The following is a 17,787-nucleotide window of genomic DNA, read 5'->3' as shown; positions in this document are numbered from 1 at the left end:
TGTGTGTGTGTGTGTGTGTTTGTGTGGAATGTCTCTGTTTGTGTTAACGTCTGAGTGTGTGTTTGTGAGAGGGATGCTGCTCTCTCCCATGAAACCCTGGGGAGGGGGAGGATTCAGAAGTGAGTCAGAGCGGAGCAGACCCCTGCCCCCCTGCCGCCCTGCCTCAGCTGATGAAGGGGGGGTGGGGGAGGATCCTCTACAGCTGCTCTGTCTGCAGTGCGGTGAAGGGCATAGAGACACAGGGACTTATCATCACACAGACTGATGACCCCTGAGCTGGCTTTCTTTCCTAGAAAGTAAGACCCATAACATTTGGTGAAAAGACACAGGATCAAGTCAGTCAATACTCTGGTCAGAAGCCAAGCTTCTCTTTGCATGATGAATATTTCAGAAGCTGGGTCCCAAATGGCACCCTATGACTTACAGTACACTACTGTTCAAAGGTTTGGGGTCACTTAGAAATGTCCTCGTTTTCCATGAAAACATACATGAAATGAGTTGCAAAATGAACAGGAAATATCGTCAAGACATTGACAAGGTTATACATAATGATTTGTAATTGAAATAATAATTGTGCTCTTCAAACTTTTGCTTTCGTCAAAGATTCCTCCATTTTCAGCAATTACAGCCTTGCAGACCTTTGGCATTCTAGTTGTTGAGGTAGAGATTTCACCCATGCTTCCTGAAGCACCCCCCACAAGTTGGATTGGCTTGATGGGCACTTCTTACGTATCATACGGTCAAGCTGCTTCCACAACAGCTCAATAGCGTTGAGATCCGGTGACTGTGCTGGCCACTCCATTATAGACAGAATACTAGCTGACTGCTTCTTCCCTAAAAAGTTATTGCATAGTTTGGAGCTGTGCTTTGAGTCATTGTCCTGTTATAGGAGGAAACTGGCTCCAATTAAGCGCCGTCCACAGGGTATGACATGGCGTTGCAAAATGGAGTGATAGCCTTCCTTCTTCAAGATCTCTTTTACCTTGTACAAATCTCCCACTTTACCACCAGCAAAGCACCCCCAGACCATCACATTGCCTCCACCATGCTTGACAGATGGCGTCAAGCATTCCTCCACCATCTTTTCATTTTATCTGCATCTCACAAATTTTCTTCTTTGTTATCTGAACACCTCAAACTTAGATTAATCTGTCCATAACACTTTTTTACAATCTTCCTCTGTCCAGTGTCTGTGTTCTTTTGCCCATCTTTTATTTTTATTGGCCAGTCTGAGATATGGTTTTTCTTTGCAACTCTGCCTAGAAGGCCCGCATTCTGGAGTCGCCTCTTCACTGTTGACGTTGAGACTGGTGTTTTGCAGGTACTATATAATGAAGCTGCCAGTTGAGGACTTGTCTGTTTCTCAAACTGGTTAACAATGTACTTGTCCTCTTGCTCAGTTGCACACCGGGGCCTTCCACTCCTCTTTCTATTCTGCTTAGAGTCAGTTTGCGCTTTTCTATGAAGGGAGTAGTACACAGCATTGTACGAGATCTTCAGTTTCTTGGCAATTTCTCGCATAGAATAGCCTTCATTTCTCAGAACAAGAACAGACTGACGATTTTCAGAAGAAAGTTCTTTGTTTCTGGCCATTTTGAGCCTGTAATCGAATCCACAAATGCTGATGCTCCAGATACTCAACTAGTCTAAACAACAGTTTTCAGCTGTGCTAACATAATTTCAAAAGGCTTTTCTAATGATCAGTTAGCCTTTTAAAATTATAAACTTGGATTAGCTAACACAATGTGCCATTGGAACATAGGAGTGATGGTTGCTGACAATAGGCCTCCGTACACTTATGTAGATATTCCATAAATATTCAGCCGTTTCCAGCTACAGTAGTCATCTACAACATTTGCTGGGCCACCCCAGCAAAGAGCACTTCCAACCCCACCCCCACTGCCTTTGCCACTGCTGCTGTAAAAAAAATCCTGGAGGAACCTTTGATAGGGGAATCCCCATCGGTAAAGACACAGTCAGGTGGCCAGTTGCCATGACAACAGTTATCTGCTAGAGAGAGAGAGAGAGACATCGAGAGAGAGCAAGGGAGAGGGAGAGGGAGAGGGAGAGGGAGAGGGAGAGGGAGAGGGAGAAATGCCCCCTGGTTCATTCATAGATCTGCAGCTCACATTCAATAATGGAGGGCTCAATGGCAAACCTTCTCAAACAGCCTAATTCATTCTCTTTATAGGGGGTAATGGACTTTACAGTGTTCTATTATTAAAATAACATATTCCTATATATAAATATGTACAGTATATTAGGCTGTATGTATTTGTAGATAAAGGCCTATTGGAAATGTGTATTGTTGCACTGTCACCATTTTCATTGCAAAAATAAATACACATACAAGCATAACTTTAAGCTACATATTCATTTGACAGAGGTAAGGAACTCTCCATTGATCAGCACAGCAATTGATAAGACCATGTTTGCTAAAAAAAAAAAAAGTGGTTCTGAGCTCATGGCAATATTGCACAGGTAGTCAATGGGTTTCAAGAACCAGGAATGCAGACAGGCTAGCTCATTATATCTGTATGAGTGACTGTGTCCAACACACCACCACCTGTTGTTACGTTGGACACCTACTGATGTTATGATTTTTTTTTTTAAGTATCTCAGTCACATGTACTGCTAAAATAAAGGTTTAGGGAAAAACAGGCAGGTACACGACAAAACAGCTCAGTCAACCAAGCCTGATGGTCTTGTAAGTATAAAAGCAAATATAACATTGATGTGACCGGCTTCCGAGCAGTGTGTCAAGAAGCAATGTGGCTTGGCAGAGTTGTGTTTCGGAGGACGCATGGCTCTCGACCTTCGCCTCTCCTGAGTACGTACGGGAGTTGCAGCAATGGGACAATTGGATATCACGAAAAAGGGGTATACATTTGTTTTTTAAATAGTACATTTTGTGTGCACTTCGTCATCACGCACAGCCTTTTATCCGGAACAAGTCAATTTGATGGAAACACATCTCTGGTAGGAAATTGCACATATTGATTTTTTGCAGATTATAGAATTGGATGGAAACCTAGCTAGAGATGATGAAATATATGAAATAATAGGAATAAATAACAAAAGCTTTGTAGACAATGTCACATCTGATATTCATTAACCCAGGGGTCTCCAATCTTTTCTAGCATGAGAGCTACTTTAAAAAATGTAACACGTCGCAAGCTACTTTTTCTAGCTTTAAAATAGGAAAGTTCTTCTCTTCTCCTCTCCCTTGCAACTCTTCCCCAGGTCCTTAGTGTACAAGTAGTGCACGATGTTTTCTGTTAATATACCTGGTAAAAAGAATGGTGAATAAACAACTCTAAGGGGGGCCCTATCAAATCTTTGCTGTGTTTTCCAAAATTCTGTTTTATTTTTCACTCCTAAAATTACAATTGTTCATATAGAAACAACAAAATTGGATGTTCTGAGTCCAAATCACATCAGAAGACAATTTCTTTTAGGTCTGGAAGAAAATTAACAAATGTAGATTGTTTAGTGTAATTCCCCTTTAATTGCGCATCTGGCCCTTTAATTGTTTATCTTGTGAGTGAGGAATGTGCGGCCTAGCGATGGTTCTGTACTGCTGCTACTCATTTCATGGCAAAGTTTGCAATAACAAATAATAGAAGCAAATGATATACTTACCCATGATACACTTTTGCCAGGTAAGCCTACTTTGTGGTTAACATTTAATTGAGAAGGTTTTGGGAAAAATATTTCTGTCAACCCACAAGATGATTATCACATCAGCAAATGTGCGCACCACACAGACAGACAAGAGCAATATTGCTGAAATCAATTGGCATTAATTACAGTATTGTGTTTTTTAAAAGTATTGTGGCATTTTAAGACAATAGTGGCCAACCAGGGATGGGATAATGTCAATGTTGTGTTGATTAGATAGTATCTGGGAGCTTGTGGTGTCTGATACTTGTGAGATTTGTTTATGACATTTGGCAATGGAACACATCAAAATTGCATGTACTTTCAGAATTGTTTGGCGAGCTACTCATAGGTGGGCTGCAACCTACTGTTAGCTCACAATCTACTGGTTGGAGACCCCTGCATTAACCCCTCTATCATTACCTTGAGAAATGACAATTGCTATTATTGAGGACTTGAGAATGGAGCCTGGATCTAATGTGCTACAATAACTATCAACCAGAGCATCAAAGCATTTTCCTTATTATGTGAAGAGTGAACCGTTGTAACAGGAGGGATCATAAATCTAATTCATGGCTGCATGATTCACACAGAGAACAATAAAGCAGCTGGCTGGACCAGCAGGAGCTGCCATCATCCTCTCTCTTTACCTGCTTCTGACCAGTAGCTCCTGACAACTGAGAACCAACCTCCCATACTAAATAAGGGCAATGGCCAGATTTCTCAATTCCCTTCTCCGGACGTTGTATTGGGGAGTTCAATGGTGAGAAATGTCTCAGTCCCTGGAGCAAAAACGTTGTGCTATCCAGGTGCATGAGTACAGGGCATCAATAAGTTGCTCTTAAGCATTTTAAACCAGCATCAGGAAATGTAGTCTATCATAGTTCATGTGGGATTCAATGACATTATGAAATACAGCTCAGAACAGCTGAAGATGGATTTTAAAGAACATATTGGGTCACTACTTGACACCAACAAACGCCCCATAATATCTGGCCCTCTGCCCTCCCTAAATCGTGGCATTGAACGGTTCTGCAGACTCCATAACTGGCTAGGAGACTTTGGCAGCTCTGTGGGTGTAACATTTATTGACCATTTTGATACCATCTGGAAACAAAGCTCGTATTTTAAGAAGGATGGGATCCACCCAAACCATTTGGGTTCCTGAATCCTTTCACAGCATTATAAAGCTGCGTTGAGACAATGACTTATCAATGACCCAAGCCCAGCTCATTTAATCCGTACCATTGTGTCGCTGAGTTGTGATAATGCTTCAGCAAATGTACATTATCCCAGGGGCGTTGGAAGACACAATGTAAGTAACCTAATTTATATTTATTTTACTGCCCTGAATGCCTCTGCTGATCCCACTGCACTAACATAAATAACATGAGCATGTCTACCTCTGCTAATCTCCCCAGTAAAGCAATAAAAACAATCAATCATCACAGAAAAGTGCTAAAAATAGCCCATATTAACATATGTAGTTTAAGAAACAAGGTTCATAAAAATCAATAATTTGCTCGTAACAGATGACATTCATATTCTGACAATCTTTGAAACTCACTCAGATAGTACCTTTGATGATACAGTGGTAGCAATACATGGTTATAAGATCCACAGAAAAGACAGAAATACCAAAGGTGGTGTTGTGGCCGTTTATATTCAGAACCACATTCCGGTAAAGTTTAGAGAGGATCTCATGTTAAATACTGTTGAAGCAATATGGCTACAGGTTCAACTGCCTCCCCTAAAACTACTATAGACCACCAAGTGCTAACAGTCAGTATCTGAATAACGTGTGAAACGCTTGATAGTGTATGTGATATCTACAGAGAGTTATATTTTCTGGGCGATTTTAATATTGACTGGCTTTCATCAAGCTGCCCACTCAAGAGAAAGCTTCAAACTGTAACTAGTTCCTGCAACCTGGCTCAGGTTATCAGCCAACCTACCAGGATAGTTACAAACAGCACAGGAATGAAATCATCATCATGAATTGATCACACTAATGCTGCAGAAATGTGCTTTAAAGCAGTATCCAAATCCATCGGGTTGTTGTTGATGTAAAGAATATGTGTTGGTCCGTGGTGAGTAATGAGGAGCAACCAGACGCTACACTTGACACATTTATGGAATTGCTTATCCCAGTTACTAATAAGCATGCACCCATTAACAAAATTACCGTAAAAACTGTTAAATGTCAATGGATTGATGAGGAATTTAAAAAAAATGTATGGTTGAGAGAGATGGACAACAATAATGTCTTCACTGACATTTTCAACCTTTCCCTGACCAAGTCTGTAATACCTACATGTTTCAAGCAGACTACCACAGTCACTGTGCCCAAGAAAGCGAAGGTAACCTGCCTAAATGACCTCATGTTGGTAGCCATGAAGTGCTTTGAAAGGCTGGTCATGGCTCACATCAACACCATCATCCCGTAAACTCTGCACCCACTCCAATTCACATTCCGCCCCAACAGATCCACAGATGACGGAATCTCAATCGCACTCCACACTGCCCTTTCCCACCTGTACAAAAGGAACATCTATGTGAGAATGCTGTTCATTGACTACAGCTCAGCATTCAACACCATAGTGCCCACAAAGCTCATCACTAAGCTAAGGACCCTGGGACTAAACACCTCCCTCTGCAAATGGATCCTGGGCTTCCTGATGGGACGCCCCCAGGTGGTAAGGGTAGGCAACAACACATCTCCCACGCTGATCCTCAACATTGGGCCCGTCAGGGGGCCCCTCCAAACACACCAAGACAGTCGCGAAGAGGGCACGACAACACCTTTGCCCCCTCAGGAGACTGAAAAGATTTGGCATGGGTCCCCAGACCCTCAAAAATGTCTACAGCTGCACCATCGAGAGCATCCTGACCGGTTGCATCGCCGCCTGGTATGGCAACTGCTCGGCATCCGACCATAAGGCCCTACAGAGGGTAGTACGTACGGCCCAGTACATCACTGGGGCCAAGATTCCTGCCATCCAGGACTTATATACTAGGCGGTGTCAGAGGAAGGCCCAAAACTGTTCTCTCTGCTACCGCATGGCAAGCGGTACTAGAGCGCCAAGTCAAAGTTCAAAAGGCTCATTAACAGCTTCTACCCCCAAGCAATAAGACTGCTGAACAATAATACAATGGCCTCCCAGACTATTTACAATGACCCCCCCCCCCTTTGTTTTACACTGCTGCTACTCGCTGTTTATTATCTATGCATAGTCACTTTATGCATAGATATCATGTACCCCTGCGCATTGATTCGGTACCGGTACCCCATGTATATAGCCTCATTATTGTTATATTTATTGTGTTACTTTTCATAAAAATGTTACGTTAGTAAAGGGAAGGACATTCAGCATGCACAGCACTTACACAAATGACTGATGATTGGCTGAGATAAATTGATTGATAATGACAAAAGCCACTCTGAAGTCAAACAAAACAGCCTCCACAATCTTTTTATCATCATAGTCTGCTGCTGGAAAAACGTATGTGTTATGGCTTTACATCTCCTGTTATATTGTGGATAAAGAGCACCTGTCTAACAGAACGCAGAGGGATACGCACCTTTTTTTCAATTTTCACCTAAAATGACATACCCAAATTTAACTGCCTGTAGCTCAGGCCCTGAAGCAAGGATATGCATATTCTTGGTACCATTTGAAAGGAAACACTTTACACTTTGTGGAAATGTGAAAGGAATGTAGGAGAATATAATAGAATAGATCTGGTAAAAGATAATACAAAGAAAAATCCAACTGTTCTTTTGTATTTTTTTTGTCCTGGTAAATTTTCTTGTTACTTACAACCTCATGCTATTCACATTAGCCTATGTTAGCTCAACTGTCCCATGGAAGGGACACCGATCCCAAATAAGTTTTAATGGAAGCCTCTCCAACATAATCATGAATTCCCCAGGGCAGCTGTCTAGGTCCCTACCTTATGGAACAGATGGGACTGTGAAGCAACACAAACATAGGCACATGCATCCAACATGCGCACTACGTACACATGGATTTTGTGTTGTAGATATGTGGAAGTAGAGTAGGGCCTGAGGGCACACACTTAATGTGTTGTGAAATCTATTGTGAATGTATTGTGATGTTTTTAAAATTGTTTAACTGCCTTAATTTTGCTGGACCCCAGGCAGCAGCTAATGGGGATCCATAATAAATACTAATACAATCACAGATACACTACATTACCAAAAGTATGATAAGTATGTGGACACATCTCATTCCAAAATGATGGTTATTAATATGCCCCCCCCCCCCCCCTTAGCTGCTATTAACAATGTATCTAACTATGTATCTGCTTTTCCAAAATTCTATTCTAATTTGTTAACAATACAATGAACTTAATCAAACTGCTGAAAACAGATAACTATGTGCATAGTTAATGTATTTCATTTGATAACTGCTGAACACTGTACATTTCTATATTTTTACCTCGTAAATGCATCAATTTGACATAAATTTATGGTTGAAGTTAAAACCAAATATGGATGAGGCTGTAAATAATACGCCAATCATTCTCCATCAGCCAGTGTGCATCAATAGGACAAAGTTGTAAGAGTCAATAGATATTCTACCATTTGGAATTATACATGTAGCGTAGTATACAATGCACTGCTGAAATACCTGGTTTGAATGTGACAATATATGCCAATCATTATCTGAATTGTATTAATACACTAAGTTGATACATTTCAAGCAGAGGGACAGGTGATAATGTATCAGTTGACAAGTCACGTAAAGAAAAGGTGGTCTTGTACAATGTTACATGGGGCAGAAATGGCATAAAACCCCGTACTATGTTTTTACAGCAGTCAACTGCTTTACATTACCCCCATTTCTGATGATTTATCCGACACACGTACTGTATAAGGATAATAAAACTGTAGGACCGACCTATTTCTTAACATGCTCACAACCTATCATTGGATACAAATTCTACAAAAAAATGTCATGTCAAGTTATAGTCAACACTGTATGAAAAAAGGATGCTGGTTTTTTTTGTCGGTTTGGTGCAATTTCCACAAGTATGTCGTACATTTTCACAACTCTTAGTACAAAATTCAAAACAGATAATCCAAAAGGCAGTTTGTGTGAAAACGCTAAGCACAATTTCAATAGACTAAGAACACACAAAATCGTACAGTTTCACCAAACTTAGTGTTTCGCCTAGAAATCCATGTTTCACATTACAATACACGTTCATGTCAAATAATTGCCTTTCACAATGCAATTCTCACATTACATTTGGTCCCGCTTTAAATGAAGTGCAGCTTATAAAGCCTTCATAAACACTACATTAACGTGTTACAAATCATCTAGAACCGTATGTCATGCTTTATAAAGGGTTCATAAATGTGGCATAACTGTGTGAAATAACCACCAATGTCAAATATGACATAAACCTGTGCTTTATAAAGGGTGGCATAAGCACTGCTTAATAAAGGCCTAATAAATCATATTCAATTAAGGCTTCACAAAGCATTTATAACTCTGTTTCAAGTATTCAGACCCTTTACTATTTGCTACATCTCTGTAATATATGTTCAGGCATTACACGCAAGACAAACATCAAATAAATGTACTGTTTGACCTAAATGAAAAACAGGTTTGCATCAAATCTAACTTAACACGATAGAGTGACGCCTTCTGTATTTTCAAGTTTTGCGGTGGCATCAAGTTATGGGTATGCTTGTTACTGGCAGGGACTGGGGAGTTTCTCCGAATCAAAATAAATATGAATGGAGCAAAGCCCAGGTAAAAAGAGGAAAAGATGTCTCAGTATTTAATTTTTCAGCGGGACCATTACGCAAATTTTAATGCCAAAGACACACCAGAATGGCTTTCCAAGAGGTGTTGAGCGTTCCTGAGTGGGTTAGTCTCAGTCCTGACTTACATCTGCTTGAAAATCAGAGAGGTTTGAATATTGCTGTCCGTCAATGATTGCCTGCAGAATTTACTGAGCTTGAGCAATTTGGATATATGTTGCCCTAAGATTTGTGAAAAGTTGGTAGAATATTATTCAAAAGGATTTATAGCTGTAATTGCTGCCAAAGGTGCATCCACCAAGTATTAACTCTGGGTTGTGAAGACAAACACAATCAACACATCTTTGGTTTTGTATTATTATTCATTAGGAAAATGTTCTACTATTTTTCTTTCCCTTTGAAATTGTGGAGTAGGTTGTGTAGATTGGTAAGAAAAAATATATATAACATAATCTTTTTTACATGTACTATTAAGGCAGAAAAATGTGAAGACTGTGCAAGGAGTGTGTAGACTTTCACAAGCGTCTGTATATCTAGGGGATTAATCTCGATCTCTATTCTATCATGAGAACAACTGAGTATCAGAGATAATGTTGATAAGGCTGTCAATGCTTAGAGCCCAAGGATCTGGTAAGAGACAACATTCAGTCATACAGTCATGATAGAGTTACAGTGAAATTCTGTGGTAACACTGTGATAATGTCTGATAAGTGCCTGATAATGTGTGAAATTCATACCATGAAATTATACAGCAGCAACACGGTAGGTGCTCTGATGATGATGATGAGGGGGGGGGGGGTCGGTGAGAGAGAGAATAATAGAAGGACAGAAAGGTGGAGAGAGTGAATCAAACTGGCCTCATTGTCAGTCGGAAGCCCACGGATGCTTCCCACTGCTGCAGGGTTTGATGCATGATGAGACCTGGCCTGGCTGCCCTGTATGAGGTCACAGTGAGTGGCAGTTCACTTCCTGTTCCCATATCACCAGCTGTGACGGCCTCTGCTGGGGGCAGGGAATTGGACCACTGAGAGGGGATGACAGGTTGGGGGGGGGGGGGTGGTAGCAGAGCTCAGTGAGAGGAGAGAGGCCTGGGGACGGCACGGAGTTGGGGTTGGGATGGGGGTGGGCAGTGGTGGACCCTCCAGGGAAAATTAAGCCTCCATCTGCCGGTGTGGAAAGTGGACAGGAAGAGAGCGTTTTTACACGCTGTTCTGTTGATTAGCCATGGGCATCATGCTCTATGCTATAACTGCCGCAGTGTAGAAATGACAAGAGAGACTCACTCACTGCACCCAGGCATTTGAAGCTACAGTTGACTCATGGCTAATCAACAGATTACCACGGTTGACTCATATTGCCCCTCCCCTGTAGGACTTCTGATTCATCTAAAGAAAATGAAGGACAGCGTTCTGCTATTATTTGAGTCAACATAAGATAATTAGATAAATATGTGGAGGAAAAATATTGGAGAGAATATTGAATGGATATGATTAGGGATGGTATGATTTTCCTCTTGACAGAACCAATTTTTTCCATGTATGAGACTTCTGCAATTGTTAAGGACATACAGTATAAACAGTGCACAATAGGTTGTTGGCACCTTCATTTGGGAGGACGGGCTCATGGTAATGGCTGGAGTGGAACGGGATCAAATACACCAAACACATGGTATCCACACTAAGTGTGGATTCCATTTTGCTCTGTTCCAGACATTATGAGCCGTCCTCCCCTCAGCAGCCTCCACTGATACAGAGGGGTCCAAAATTATTGACACCCTTGATAAAGATTAGCAATAATGACTTTATAAAATGAATAACACTTAGTGTGTCTGCTACCTTGAATACGGATAATCCTGAATCAATCGTGAATAATCATAAGAGATAAAAATTCTGAGGGTCAAAGATCATAACCCCAAGACATACTAAGTTAGCATGTCTTGGAGGTATGATCTTTGACCCTCTGTAACTTTCTCAGTGATCATTATTTATGAGTAATTCAGGATTATCCGTAATCATTGTAGAATTAACATTAATGTAAAAATCTATTCTATTCTCCAAAATGACACTACATTATTTACCATACATTTGTATTGGGCACAAAATGATCTGAAAAAACAACAAAAACGAACTGCAAATGTATCCAAGTTTGTGGAGTCAAGCTTTCTGAAGTCATTGCGTGCTAGGAATAATCAAATCAAATGTTATTGGTCGCATACACATACTTAGCAGATGTTATTGCGGGTGTAGAGAAATGCTTGTGTTCCTAGCTCCAACAGTGGAGTAAAATATCTAACAATTCACAACTGTCACACTGATATTAAGCATTTGGAGACAGGCGCAGGAATACACAATAGGGGTTTTTAATACACCCAAAACAAACACGTATACAAAAACACTGGGCTGTACCCAAACAAAAGAGCGAGGGTAAACCTCGTTGCACGACACGATACCCATAATACACAATATATAAAGCACGCAGCATAACAGCTGCACCAACGCATAGGTACTCACACCACCAAAGGACATGGGAACAATAATCGACCCAGCAATGGAAACCAAAGGGAACATATATTCCAATACTAATCAGTGGGAATAAGGGACAGGTGTGAGTGATGAATGTTCCGAAGGGACCCGTGACAACAACAATGCTCACAATTAAACGTACAGGTATGGAATTAAGAAATATATAATATTAGGAGGAGCAATGTCAGAGTTTGGAGCGTGTTATATATATATACAGTACCAGTTCTACATTGTAGAAAAATAGTGAAGACATCAAAACTATGAAATAACACATATGGAATCATGTAGTAACCAAAAAAGTGTTAAACAAAAAAAAATATATTTTATATTTCAGATTCTTCAAAGTAGTCAAGGTTGCCTTGATGACAGCTTTGCATACTCTTGGCATTCTCTCAGCCAGCTTCATGAGGTTGTCACTTGGAATGCATTCCAATTAACAGGTGTGCCTTGTTAAAAGTTGTGGAATTTCTTTCCTTCTTAATGGGTTTGAGCTACTCAGTTGTGTTGTAATTCTAAAATGTATTAAATTGTTTTTCCTTCCTTCTTCCCCTTCATCAATCTACACACAATACCCTATAATGACAAAGGAATAACTGTTTTTTGGACCTTTTTGCATATTTATTCAAATACAAAAACAGAAATATCACATTTACGTAAGTATTCAGACCCTTTACTCAGTACTTTGTTGAAGCAGCTTTAACAGTGATTACAACCTCTTGGGTATGACGCTACAAGCTTGGCACACCTGTACTGAGTTTCTCACATCCCTTGACTTCTTTGGTGGGTGTGTTGTTACCTACCCTTACCACCTGGGGGCGGCCCGTCAGGAAGTCCAGGATCCAGTTGCAGAGGGAGGTGTTTAGTCCCAGGGTCCTTAGCTTATTGATGAGCTTTGGAGGGCACTATGGTGTTGTTTTGCTGAGCTGTAGTCAATGAACAGCATTCTCACATAGGTGTTCCTTTTGTCCAGGTGGGAAAGGGCAGTTTGGAGTGCAGTAGAACTTGCATCACCTGTGGATCTGTTGGGGCGGTATGCAAATTGAAGTGGGTCTAGGGTTTCTCGGATAGTGGTGTTGATGTGAGTCATGACCAGACTTTCAAAGCACTTCATGGCTATAGACGTGAGTGCTACGGGTCGGTAGTCATTTAGGCAGGATGCCTCGCAAAGAAGGGCACCTTGGTAAAAAATATTGAATTTCCATTTGAGCATGGTGAAGGTATTCATAACACTTCAGATGGTGTATCAATACACCGTCACTACAGATATACAGGTGTCCTTCCTAACTCAGTTTCCGGAGAGGAAGGAAACCACTCAGGGATTTTACCATGAGGCCAATGGTGACATTTAACAGTTAGAGTTTAATGGCTGTGACAGGAAAAAAACTGAAGATCAACAACATTGTAGTTACAATATTAAGTGTCAGGAGAGTCGTCTGAAGTCAGTACCGTTGATGTGCCAAGTCCGAACCATTTGGGGATACAAACTAATGTGACCCCATTATGGGAAGGGGAGATTCTCACAAACAGGATCTTCGTTTTGCTCTAGGACTCCCATAAGTGACTCGTCTAAACCCATACAAATGAATGGAAGTATACAGGTAATTTTGTGCCAACAAAAATAAGGGGTTTAATATGTGGAAATATATATATATTTTTTGAGCTGTCTTATATCGCCAAGATATAGGACAGACACTTCAAAACCTTATTCTTTTTTTGACATTTATGAATGTGTTATTAAGTATTAGTAAAAGGCCAAATTCAATATTTTATCAAATAGCGTTTAAATATATATATTTTTTGTATCTAAAGGGGTCCTAAAATTCTAAATGAAATAGCAAAATGATCCATGGTATGACCTCAAAACAATTCCATATGTCAGCTTAGAACCAACTGAGCTAAAGAGGACCACCTTTCGAAGTTAAATCCTTCAGAAGAGGACAAGACAAAAATAAGCTCACAATATAGAAGTTCCTCCTATAAAACTATAATGCCAGATGGCAGCTCGATTGACCCAGGAAAAGTATGTGATCATCAGCATAATGGAAACTTTAATTTCGATCTCAACATCCAATCATGGCAAAAGCATCAAATCCTTACATTACAAGGGCTATATTCTGAAGGTATTAGAGAAGAGAGAGAGAGATTGAAGGGCTATATTCTAAAAGAGAGTGAGCGAGAGAGAGAGAATAATGATTAGCTCCAGCTGCAGTCTGGCTAGCGGCACGGACAGAGGTACACAGACAGGGACAAGACACTCAGGCCCAGAGCGTGCCTCCACTGAGAGCTCATTCCCTTTTGTTTTGCTACACTGTTTTGATGCACTGTTTGAGAGGAAAAGTGAATAATGCTACTGTAAAAGCAATAAGAGAAGAGTTTATGTGTAAAGTCCTCACCTTCCACCCCAACTCTCTGGCAGGAAGTCCTCTGCAACACTTCCAGGTCGCTTTGATGGCGTGGCTGATGTACATGGCAGCGTAACCCGTGGGAATGTGGAAGCCTCCCAGAGTAGTGTCCTTTGGAGGGAATCAAACAGTAGGAGACTGGCATTGCATCGTGAGGGCAGTAATTTGACCTTAACTCAACATCAGTGGTTGCTTTTCCTAGAAATCCTAGAGACATGAACATGGCAGGAACAAACCGAGGTATTTAATTATAGCAACATACATTTGGTATGCAATCAGTAATCACTCTTAATGACTAGTGTTCGACTGGCACAATACCGAGAGAGAATCCAGAGGAAGAATTCCTTCTTCCTCTCCTCTGTCCCTCTTGCATTAACTCAATTAGAGGCAGTGGGGGTTTGTTAAGGCATTAAGTCCATCACAGAGAGGCACTGATGTGTCATTATAGAGAATCTGCTTCCTGTTTACCAGTGGGAGATAGAGAGCCTCCTTTCTGAGCAGAGCAGAGAGCATGTCTACAGGTCACACACGCACTCACTCAAGCATGGACACACACACACACACACACACACACACACACACACACACACACACACACACACACAGACACAGACACAGACACAGACACACACACACACACACACACACACACACACACACACACACACACACACACACACACACACACACACACACACACACACACACACACACACACACTCACTCAAGCATGGACACACACACACACATAAACACAGGCTTTGAAAAACATTGCTTAACGTGTCACCACTCTGCAGAGTGCTAGACAAAACACTTTTCTGAATACTAATCCTTGTTCTCTGAAATAAATACTGATCATGGTACAGGGACAGAGAATCTGGGTTAATACGATTCTAATACAACTATTTGAAGACTGGGAAGATACATTTTATTCCAATGAACTATCATAAACCGAGTGGAAAAAAATCTCCTCAATGTGTACACTAGTTCTATGGTCTAAAATGACCTCACATATTTAGGATGTCTGTATTCGTGATCCCTGGCATTTAAAGATGGCTGATTGAAGCCGAGGAGCTACAGTCTTGTATCACAGGTCTACAACCCCTCACCAGGCCTAGTACTTATTCCCAGTGACATCACATCCTGCTACCAGGCAGTGAGGCAGGCAGCAGGCCAGATGTGGATGTTTTATGTATAACCACATTAGCAGACAGCATATGGGCCCACCTGGCCGGGGCTCTGGGCACAAAGTTCTGAGGGAAATAAATAAACACAACATGGGGCAAAGATGGGTCTGGATCTCAACAGTTGCTGTCTCGACTCCATCTCTGATCATAGGCTGGCACAAAGGTGATGCAGCAACTGTCCTGGAATATAAAGTCTTCTATGGGTTCCAGAATGAAGTGTGAGAGTCCAAGAGTCCAGGGCTAAGTGAATGAGTGCAGTAGGAAAGAAAGAGTCCAGCAATAGTCTGACAGTGTTAGTGGAAACTAGCTCAGCCACATCATCCTCAGTCAGGTCATTGTAGAGAACAGTAAGACTCACTGACCTCAGAGTTAATATTCCACCAGCAAGCGACAACAGGACAGGCTTAAAATGCCGCTGCACACTCCCTCGTTCCATTTGAGAGGATTACTCACGTCTTTCCGACAGCTCGGGAATCTTAATCCGCCACCTTAATGATGCCAGGTGAGGCCTTGCGGCTATGATGCCTGGCTGGCTGCCTGGGTCTTGGTTAAAGTACTCTATCCTTCTCTCACTCTCTCTCTCGCTAACCCACTTTTGTCTTCTCTCTGTCTCTCCCTCCCCCCCTCTCTCTCCCACTCTCTCTTTCCTTCTCTCTCACTCTCCTGGTATTGTTATTGTTGTGGCGGAGCTGCTTTTCCTCAGGTGAGGGGAGGGTGTGACGAACCTCCCTCCACCCATGACGAACACCCCCCCCCCCCCCTCTCCTCCACCCAACTCCAGCCCTGCATCATCAGTGTTTATGCCTCAATCAATTACCAATCATAACCTGGGCGTGTAAGTATGCATTATTCCTCCACCTGTCGAGAGGGGGAGGTCTACTGGGAGCTGGGTTCCTCTCCTCTCCCTTCCTCCTCCTCCCCTCTTCTCCCTCTCCCTCTCTCTCCAACCTTTCCCTCTCACCATTCTCTCCCTCTAGATCCTCTCCTCCATCTCACTCTCTATCCTCCTCTCCCTCTCCCGACTCCCTCTCTCTATCCTCCCACGCTCTATCCTACCTCTCCCTCTTCCATCTCTCTATTCCTCTCTCTCCCTCTCCCTTTCCATCCTCCCCTCCGTCTCCCGACTCCCTCTCTCTATTCATCATCTCCCTCTCCATCCTCCCCTCCCGACTCCCTTCCTCTATCCTCCTCTCCCTCGCAATCCTCCCTCTCTCCATCCTCCCCTCCCCACCCTGACAGTTCACTCTGTACAACAGATTGATATTCATGAGCTATTAGTATTAAATATGCATCTATTATCACCTGTTTGTGTCTGATTAATCTCAACACTTGTAATTGTTTTTTCTTGCTCTTAGTTGTGTCGGCGCCTCACTGGCTGGTTGAAGTCTCAAGCCGCTTCTTATTAACGACATCTCCAGGTCAGGACTCACACAGGGAGAGATCTTTACATCGGTCCAATTGACTAAGGGTTTTTCCTAATAAAAAATACAACTTTAATTGAGAAAGATTGTACTAACTGTACACACTCACTCAGTGTTAAAAAAATATGAAAAAGACATTACACAACATCCGAGCACACACTTTAAGCCATTGCAAATGCAAGCTATTACTTTTTCCACTCACACAGAAAACACAAGAGGGTCAATCAATTTAAGCCCAATCAATTCCCCTCATGGGCTGTAGTTGATGCGTAAAGAGGCATGAGGTCACACTATTCCAAGATGGACGTCATCAACTGGACCATAATGAATTGGCGATGGGAGTAAGACAATATTCAATAACTTATTTTTAGTCACACAATCCATACATTTCAGCAACTGCATCATAAACACTGACTGAGATGTAGGAGGCCTGCTTTGATTAATACCCTTCCTAATATCAGAGATAATATACATTGGGATGGGAAGGAAAATACAAATAGAGTTGATATCTGTATACTCATGCTTGATTTCAGAAAGTGGGGAATATGGGAAAATACTGACGTATCATTGTAAACAACTTAGAAAGAAAGAAAGTAATTGTCACTGCGTGCCACAGGGAGATCCCAATTGGCTATAATAAGTCTAGAAAAAGACATGATGTTCCCTTTACATTCAGACTTCTTTAGAGAAGTGGGCATGCTACTCCCCCTAGAGCTCAGATCATGAATGGACAGAAAGAGATGAGATAACAAGCAATGTAGTGGACTCACCTGATTGGCTATTCAGAGAGAGGGGGAG

The sequence above is a fragment of the Oncorhynchus clarkii genome, chromosome 5, assembly GCF_045791955.1.
Source record: "Oncorhynchus clarkii lewisi isolate Uvic-CL-2024 chromosome 5, UVic_Ocla_1.0, whole genome shotgun sequence".
In the NCBI taxonomy this organism is placed as follows: Eukaryota; Metazoa; Chordata; class Actinopteri; order Salmoniformes; family Salmonidae; genus Oncorhynchus; species Oncorhynchus clarkii.
The sequence above is the reverse complement of the archived record's forward strand: the minus strand, read 5'-3'. Positions refer to the sequence as shown.